Here is a 9841-nt window from a genome sequence, read left to right as displayed (position 1 = left end):
TTCCTTCAGACTTGAGTCCATAGTTGTCTTCTTCCAGTCAGACTTCTCTCATTATATATATATATATATATATATATATATATATATATATATATATATATATATATATATATATATATATACACACATCGTACTACTTAAGTGGGTATGGCGACTATACATTTTGGAAAAACTCATTTTCTCCACATTGCATCCTGACATTGGCTTTTGGATGTTATGGTACAGCCATTTTCCTGAGTACATTCCATAGTTCGACGTGATCAACACAGTCGGAGGCTTTATTCTACTCAATAAAACACGTGTTGACTTCCAACAGACGTTCCTTAATTTTTTCACTTACCCACTGCATCAGCAGTGATCTCTATTTTTTCTCTGCCTCTGTATTTCTTTTTTTTTTTTGAGTATTTTGCATATGTTGCAATAATGAGTCTTTTGTCTTTCCTGCTAACTTTCTGAAATTCAAAATGCAGTACTCAAGACATTTTTAGCTTTCCTGATTTTGGGTTCTGGTCTCTTTTTGCAATTTTTACTGTGCCTTGTCATCAACTTTTATTTCCTTGGCTTTTTCGTTGTTACCAATTTTTTCTCAGATTCTTCTTGGATGATATCTTTGAATTCCATCCACAGCTCCTTCGGTTCTCTGTCAAATAGGCCCACCATCACAAATTGCTTACTAATGTTTTCCTTGAAGGTAATGGCTAAATTCTCCAGGTCATTTCTTGGAAGTCAGACAGTCTTGCTGTTCCACCCGTGCCTTACTTGGAACTTGGAACGCAGTAGTTCATTTGTTCCACAGTCTGCTTCAGGTCACACCTAAGTCTGACATTTAGAAATGTGACCTATTTGATTTCTGTGACTTTCATCAGGAGATATCCAGGTGTAAAGATGAGTGTTTATTTTCTTGAAGAACGAAGAGGTAGTTGGATTCACAGAAGCTGATTAGTTGCTCTGCGGCTTGGTTCCTTTTCCTGTACTGGGCATATGTCTCATCTACTCATTTATGACTTTAGCACTCCAGTCTATAATAACCAGGAATATTACTTGCTAGCATGTCCTATTTAAGACTGAACCTGCTCATAAAACGATGCTTAGCCCACATCAGTATGTCGGGCATAAGCCTGCCTAACTGAAATATTGCAGTGGTACCTGCAGAATCAAATTCAGCATTCATAAAAATTGTATCCAGTACAAGTCCTTCCAATGTCAATTTGCAAAGGAACAAGTACGTTTGCCTGCCTGAAAATGCCCTAGTCCCCTGCATTTAAGTTTCCTAATGCCTAAGAAGTTGCATGCAATTTCCATCTTTACGTCCTGATTTCATTGAGATCCTTTCTTTTCTGAAATGATTTCACTGGCAATTAGATACTGAAAAGAATTTTATTGAACCATGTCAGAAGCACCAGCCATACTCCAAAGAATCCTTATCTCTGCCTCAGTAGCACTGTGTGCCTTCATCTTCCAGTCCTACATCATTTGTTTTGCTGTGTCCTTCCCTAAGGTTTTCTTGGTAAGGCACAGAAATATTTTTCAGTTACATCTTACCAGTTCTATCTCACCACGGCCCAATAAAGGTGGTAGATTTTATCCACCACATAGGACCTGCCTGCCATGTATGTCCCTGAGAGGAATTAAAAACACCAGACAGCGCAGGTCCAGGCTTTTGTGGTGCAAGCCACCTCACCCAGATAAATGAGTGTTCCTTGAGGAGGAAAGTCTATATCAAGCCTAGACTACTGAAGGACAGGTGAGGATATTCACCACTACACTGATGAGGAGAATCCTGTCTAGTAAGAAAGCCACGTTCTGAAATGTCTTCAATTATAATTAAACTTTGTGGGTGTCTTAAAGTCTGGAAGAAGATATTTCCACTTCTTGACAAATGCTGATGATATTCTCCAGATGTTCCCCAGTGTAGGTTTAGGAAAAGACAAAAAAAAAAAAAAACCATCATTGCATATTTAATTATTAACAAGAAAAGGCAGGAACTATTTTAATGCCAAATGAGTTGCCGATTAAGTCTGCCTCTCCTGCAGAAACATCTATTCAAACTCTATTACCAGACTTTTAATTGCAAGTGTCTTACAATAATATTTGACAACCTCTCTATGGAATTTGAAAGTGCTGGGAGACTGAGGCTTAAGAAGCTGTGGAACATGACATGTCAGTGTACCAGCCTCTATACACATCCATACATGTTAATGAGTCATTGATGGTTCCTTTGCAATTGACAAGGCAAGGAAACAAATAAAAGCTTAAAGGAAAAACTAACTTAAAAATTCCCTAGTATACCTGTCGTAACTTATAATCACTAATTCCTTCGACAAAAAAATAGCTTTTCATCTATTAGTTATTGAGACCAAAAATTAAGTAAAAAAAAAAAAAAGACATTAACATCACTCCTTTATTTTATGTCCAGTTCCAATATTGTTCTTTTGACTCGAATTAAAAATGAGTATAGTGTCCCAGTTGTAAACTTGCACAGTGTAATATGAAGAGAGCAATGCTTTAGAGACAGACGCTCCAAGCAACGTGTGGTAGAACAGCGCAAAGCTAGGATCTTCCTCTACAGGGATTACTGTGACATCACATTCCAATCGGCAGCCATTGAATATTCAGAAGAGTCAGTCAATCTAAAAATATTAGCGCAATCAGAGTTTTACCATTTCTACTTTTTATGAGCTACCATCTGGAATATAATTTTTTTTCTCCATACATAACCTGCCCACAGATTCCTTTGTGCCCCTCATTATACGTCAATCTCATCGAGAAACATTGACTTTTCCATTTTTGGTCTCCATTGGTTATGTTGTCCTGGCAACAAGGTAAAATCACCTCAGCTTTCAGATCACACATTTGTGTCACTGCCTACTCTTTGATTATAACACTAATGCATTTCTGATGGGTGTTATAACCGTCTCTTCCCTCTGCTTAGTCTAAAATCCATATTCTACAAAGACGTTTTGACTCGTTAATGTTTTATTAACCCGACTTGCTTACACACAACTCATCTCCAAAAACCGAGTACATCTTACCCTGCAAAACAGTACCAGTGTGGTTGGGAGTCACCACTCGTGAAACAGATCAGGCAGGATGCGCATTATTTTTTGTTCAATTATCTTATTATAGCAAATGCATCGATAAATAAGCAGATCTGCATAGTGGCACTTCGGTGTCATAACTATTTATGACACATTCATATGTGGAAACGCACAACATCAGCTCATTTACACATATGCACATTTGCGCAACCTAATCCCAAAACAACAGGCGATGAAGGAACTAAATTAAATGGTGGGTAGGAAACAGACATGATTAATAATGGCAATTTTCTCCTGGCTGCGAAACTGCAGCGTAATGGCTCTTCTCTATAATTAAAAATGAAATGATCGCCATCAGTTAAAAAGCAGTGTAGTCTGAAGCCGGTGCTGCGAGCAGCCTAGACTGCGGATCCTACCCTGCTTAGTATTCCGGCAGCAAAGCAGCCAGACGCAGTCTGGCACGGAAGACTCGCTGCTCCATGGAGGTTATTTAGTGCCGTTCCTTCGTCCTTGGGCCGCCCCCCCCCCCCTCCCCCACCAGTGCAGCATCTCTGAGCCTCCAAGGTACATGAAGCTCAGAAATGGATGGTGTAAAACCAGGCGCGCATGTCTGCTATAGAGGAATGTGTGTCACAGATAAGGACGTGTACAAATGGGAGTGTGTATCAGGATGACCTTGCAAAGACTAATTTTATAATTGTCAGGCTTTTCATCTGGGAGAAAAGCTCTGAAATTTCCTTACGATTTTTTATTTTTTTATTTTTTTTTTTAAGTTAATGGCTAGATATAGAATGAGGTTATAGATGATTATTTTTCCCTCGGTCACAAAACTGGCTGTGCACCTCACAGCAAGGTCGCAGTGGTGCATTACCAGTTCAGTTGTGGGTTACTTTCACTTCGAAACGTGTGGTTTTCTACGAGTAGAAAGGAGCAGTAGAAAAGAATGTGTTTGTAGGGCAAACTCTGGCTCTAATTCCCTGTAATATAACGCAAGTATTGTTACAGATGACAACATAGCGTCTTACGAGCGTGAGCAGAAAAGCAGCAGCATCTGTGATTTCAGTGTCCAACAGCAAGACTGCTGGTCCACAGGAGGAACATGAGATCTGTTTGCGGTGACCTCAACCATGACCCCTGAGTTAAGGACAAAGGTCACTACTGGTCATCCTACTGTGTGTGGCTCAGCACTGCAGAGGTCCACCATGACACAGCAATGCAATTAACCCAGCATTACTTATACTGGTTACCAGTACGGTACACTTACATACGCTGCTTTCCTATGACATTTTGGCCTCAGGGGACATAAGGTGCCCGTTAATGACATTTGTCACATATTACATGGAAGTTTGAAACAAAGTATTGGATGGAAACACCGCTCACTACAATTGTCTGCCATTAGATAATGTTTCTATTGGGAAAACTACCACTTACTATTCCTGTTGCCATGGTAACGCATACGGCTGTTTTATGCACACAGCACACCAAAGACACAGGGACTGAAGCAGCTTATACCGGTTTCCTACTAAGCAGTCACACAGACAAGCTCTTTGCTTAATAAGAAACATCTTCATTTGCATTTTAAAAGGTGTCCTTAAAGGATGGGCCCAGGATTCGTGGTTTGGGGTGATGCAGCCTAGTGTGAGGATGCTTTGGATATCGGGCTTTAAAACACAGCCAACAACTGAGAGAAAACAGGATTACTGGCCAGCTAATGAAATCAGCCGTCATTCAGCGGAGAGAGATAGACGAGCTCTTCTGCAGATTACAAACTGAGGTAATCACAGACAGAGTCATCGCCTGGAATCTGGTTTCTGCTAGTAAGCCTATTACGGAGGTGAAACTCATTTTGCCTTGTAATTCCACAAAGCATTACGCTTAGAAAGCAGGCCCAGATGGCTCGTCCTAATAGAGGAATTTTAATCAGTGATATGAGATTACGCAAATTCTTCAAATGAATTTCCTCACACACTCCAGACCAGGATATGTTATTAAGTATCTTTTAATCGTAGCAACAAAGCAGGAAAACAGGCCTTCCTGTACAGCTAGGCTCTCTTCCTGTACAGCTGGGCTCTCTTCCTGTACAGCTGGGCTCTCTTCCTGTACAGCTGGGCTCTCTTACTGTACATCTAGGCTCTCTCATTGCAGGGGGGTCCTGCTACTTTTCCTGAATGCCTGCTCTTCATCATTCATATTCACATACCTGTGGTCTTCCTCATCACCCCGTTCTTCTGTAAATGCCATTCATAAAAACAGGCATATTCCATAACGGCTGGCTGGTTTGGGTGCATTATTTCTCGTCCATTTTACTTCCCGCACTGACTATTTAAAAAGACACTCAATTACAACCAATTTACTTTACGCCACATAATTGAAAGTGCATAACCAAAACCACAATTTTATGTAGTTTCATATAATCAACTTCTTAGTATTAAAAAATATTTACCCATCCAATAAGCATTTCCAGCACAATCCAGGACAGGATCCACCCCAAGGAGCAGCGGTCATGGGGCTTTCAGAATGCAATTTGGGACATGCAATTACAACTATTCATTTTAAATCACATAAATGAAAGCACATAACCAAAATTTTTTTCTCGTTCGCTCTCTCTCACACACACACAGGTGAGAACTAATTTCCCAACCCCAGGGGGGAAGAAAGGGGGGGGGGGGGGGTGGGGAAGCTTCCCATTGATCCACTGTTCCATGCTGAGGTAAATATCGAGATTGACGTCCTACTCTCTGGGCCTGGCAAATGTTCCTCTTTGTGTTTCATAGGTGTCACCGATACGTTCATGCCTTGCAGTCTGCTATGCGCAAAGCCAGTCTCCATGGAAACCATGCACACTTACATTTTTTAAACTGAGCACCATTCAGCTGAACATTATTTCACCATGTCAGCTGCTTCTCGGTCAGTAGACTTCAAGTTAGTTCTCATCGGGAGCGCTGGGCCTGTGATGCGGGACCAAACCTGCCTAAACTCACTGGTATACAAATGATTAAAAACGACTTAAAGGCAAACTATAATCACTAGTATTCATTCACCACTTTGGTCTTTGAAGTAGTTCTGTGTTGTTTAGATTGATAGTTTGCAACAGTCATTGCTTCAGAAAATAAAGAAAAAAAAGCTATTTCAGTCAGCCATGACCAAATGGGAATACCAATAGACCCCAGAAATGTGCCAACACAGATCCCTGTGGAGAAGCTCATCAAATGAAAACTGGACCTTTACACCTTAAAACTGATTTTTTTTTCTTCTCCCCAGTACCTGCCTTGTAGCAACAGAGTGCCTGGGTCCTTGGCAGATGCTTCTTGTTTGCAGAAAGTGATGATCCTGTCCTGGATTCCATCTTACACTGTTTTCTTTTTTTGTATTAGCAAACGCAGGTCATACCTTCATATCAGTGGATCTTGGTGATGTCACACTCCAACCAGTGCTGCTGCTTCTCTCCCCACGTGACCTGCGAAGTAACCCTGGCCAGTAGATGTGGGGGGTAGTTAATAGACAGCAGAGTTTATGAAGGAACTTCAAACACCCAGATAAGATGGGGATCTTTCCTCTATCATACATAACAATTCTGCAATATACTGGATTACGGAACTTAACCCAAGTACAGTACAGTCTCATTGAGATCTTTTATTTTTTTTTTCCAGTGATGCAAGTTTGTTTCCCATCAGAAAATATTTGTTCAGTACAAAAATACTTTAAATGTAATTACTGGAGAATTTTTAATCTAACCACAGTTCAGTGATACAGTTTACAGGGGGGAAAAAAACATATGAACTGATTAAACAATCAACAATCAAGTGATTTTACAGAAATTACATGTCCACTGCAGAATCTACAAAAAGCTATGGAATTATTTACCACAAATACCTGTGTGCTTAAGGCAAGAAGTGTGGTAATACAATTCTATTACCTCACATACTTTCTTGGAAAAAAGTACAGTTCAAGTTCTATCCTACCAGTTTTTGGCACACATTGGAAAAGCCTGCTAACAAGAACTGCTGCAGTAATAGGACCCCAAATGCACTTTGGTTATAAAGGGGAAGTCATTACGTTCTCTGACTTTGTGACAGTGCTCACCTGTCAAAGCTTTCAGCTTCTGTATTGATGACAGAATCTCTATTCGCACTCGAAATGGTAATGAAGAGCCGTAATATCACAGCTCCTATTATATCGGGCAACTGGATTAACACAGACTGAAAAAGAACTCTTATACCTTGAAAATTATTATGGCACATAAATTAGAACAGAGTTCAAATGACCTCATTTGCAATTGTCTGCAAAAATCCCTGAAAATGAGCAGCATGCTCAGAATGATTATACAGGGGACTCCGTGGGAAATGTGGCACTCAAAGAAACATGGCTTTCAACACCACAATGAGGCGGGCGACTCTGCAACAGGCCGAAACATAAAGGAAATGAGGTGTTGCTATAAGAAGGCTTTATTGTTTGACTGCAATACACTTATCATTCACGTTCTTACTGCAAAATTAAAATGGAATACAAAATGTTAATAAATAGGCCACACACAGTTATTAATAACAGGCCACATATGTATGTGTTCGACACAAACAGCAGTGACACAACAAACACAGACACTCACCGGCAGCAATATGAAAAGGAAACATCGGCTGGGTATGACTCTCTCATCACTAGTGAGCAGCAAACTGCTATGGTCTTTGTTAGTGCAATATTCATAGAAGATAATGTTCCCTAAATATTTTTTTTTTTAAACAACACTACAATGGAATGAACAAACAAAATAAAATCAGTATACAAGATGATAGAAAACTACTGAATGACCATGGTAATATCAACAATTTAAAGCATGTTCATAATTAATAAATAAAATAAATTTAAAAAAAAAATCAAAACTGATTATCCAGTAACAGAAATTAGTTTGCTACATTGCAGAAGTACCATTTAGCATTGATATTTCCAAAAACGTACAAGAAGGATAATATTTCAGGACACCATAGCATACCACATTCGTTTTGCGGAGCACTTCGATAACGTGGCTAGCGGGAAACAGCAGAAGTGGATTCTCCAAATTGGCTCTTTAGGGGAATTTTCCATATCCTTTAAGTCTCCTGAAGTGGACGCGAATTGAAACTTAGAGCAATAAGGGTGTACTTTTTTTTGAAGATTCCTCCTCTTCCTTCAGATTCCATGCCACATCAAAGGGCCTTAGTTTAAAGGTGAGCTTTGCAAGGGGACGGGGCAATTATGGATGTGGTGTGTCTCTTCTAGGACCAGGAGTCTCAACAGTAAAAGAGGAGAGCAATGAGAGCCCAGGTTCTCTAATCACACAATGTTTCAAAAATGCCTGACTTGGTTCAGACTACAAATTATGGTGATTCCAACTAGAAACAGATGAATTCCACGCTGCAAACAGAAAAGAATACCCGGAGATGTGTCCAGTCAAGTCGGCTTGGGTTGGGGTCATGTAACCCTTAACAGAGCCTCGGTAGTCCAGAATCAGTGTAGAACAGCCAAGGAAGTGGTAACACCTGTTTGTATGCAGAGTTCCAGTCTCTCTCCGTAAACATGCCTCACTTCAGGTACCACATGGATTAGATTAGATTCTCAAAGACGACTCTTTTGGTGTGAGTCCTTGCAGGATTATTACCCAGGATTAAAAGCATTCAGTGCTGAAGTAAATTTAGCTGCCAGCTAAAACAAACATGTTTCATATTTGAGCAAAATGATTAACTTTGAAGTTTGAAGTTTAAAAATCAAACTCAACAGCTTCAAGCCCATTGGTTCTCCAGTGAAACTTCTTATGTTAAATAATCTCAATGATGAGATATAACCCATCTGCCAAGATGATTTGTTTTAATAGACTCAGCTTCCTGGCCATTAACTGTTGAGAAAAATATAGAACTAGCCAAATTTCAATAAAAGTATGATATGGGTTTTGTTCTGGTCAATCAAACTGCTGCAGTAATCGATGCACTGTTAAATCACTAAAGCTTCCATCTTTAGGCTTTCATATTTTTTATTATCAGTAGAAAAATATACTGTATACATTTGAAGTTGTACACAAAATAAAATGAAAACAAATCTCTGTAAGTTGAGCAGTTTCCCTAGAACACTGTTTACAAACGCAACGTAAACATTAATCAAACAGCACTTTCATAGAAAGTGAGACACTAAGGTTACTAACACGAGGCTGGGACCTCAGAAGCACCTGACTCTGACAGACCAATCAGGAGCCCCAGCCCTGCATACAGGGGGCGTGTTCTATGTATTCTCTCAGCTGTTATAGATGCAATGAGAGGTTTGAATCGATAAGCAGAAAAAAAGAGCTTAGACCTGTTGTGAGCAATGAATCTTAATGAGTCACTAAAGGTTAGAAAGTACTCTTTGTTTTCTGTCTTTGGTTTAATGAGAGAAATGGATCCCACAACCAGTATATGGGGGTTGGAAAGGTGGGGGGGGGGAGGGGGGGGACGCGCTCAGGTGAGGGGAGACAGGCTCTAAATCATCACCATTAGGTGTGGTATCAAAGAATGTCAACAGCGCATGAAGGAGCTGATAGGATGTGTGTGGTGCAGCTGAACGAACGCCCTGACATGAGGCCGAGGAAATAGCACTAATTGTCATTTCTTGGTGCTGAAAGGACAGCTCTCTACATTGTAGGAGAAATTTGGAATCTGGAATGAGGTGTTCAATCTGTGTGATAAACAGCACTGTCTCAGAGCACCCATTCAATCTCAGTAAGTAAATGAAATATTGATTGAAAGTGACCCCGAAACAGAATGCATTAAGAGACACACAATGCTGCAGGACTGAGGTAA

The sequence above is a fragment of the Paramormyrops kingsleyae genome, chromosome 14 (assembly GCF_048594095.1).
Source record: "Paramormyrops kingsleyae isolate MSU_618 chromosome 14, PKINGS_0.4, whole genome shotgun sequence".
Classification (NCBI taxonomy): Eukaryota; Metazoa; Chordata; class Actinopteri; order Osteoglossiformes; family Mormyridae; genus Paramormyrops; species Paramormyrops kingsleyae.
The sequence above is the reverse complement of the archived record's forward strand: the minus strand, read 5'-3'. Positions refer to the sequence as shown.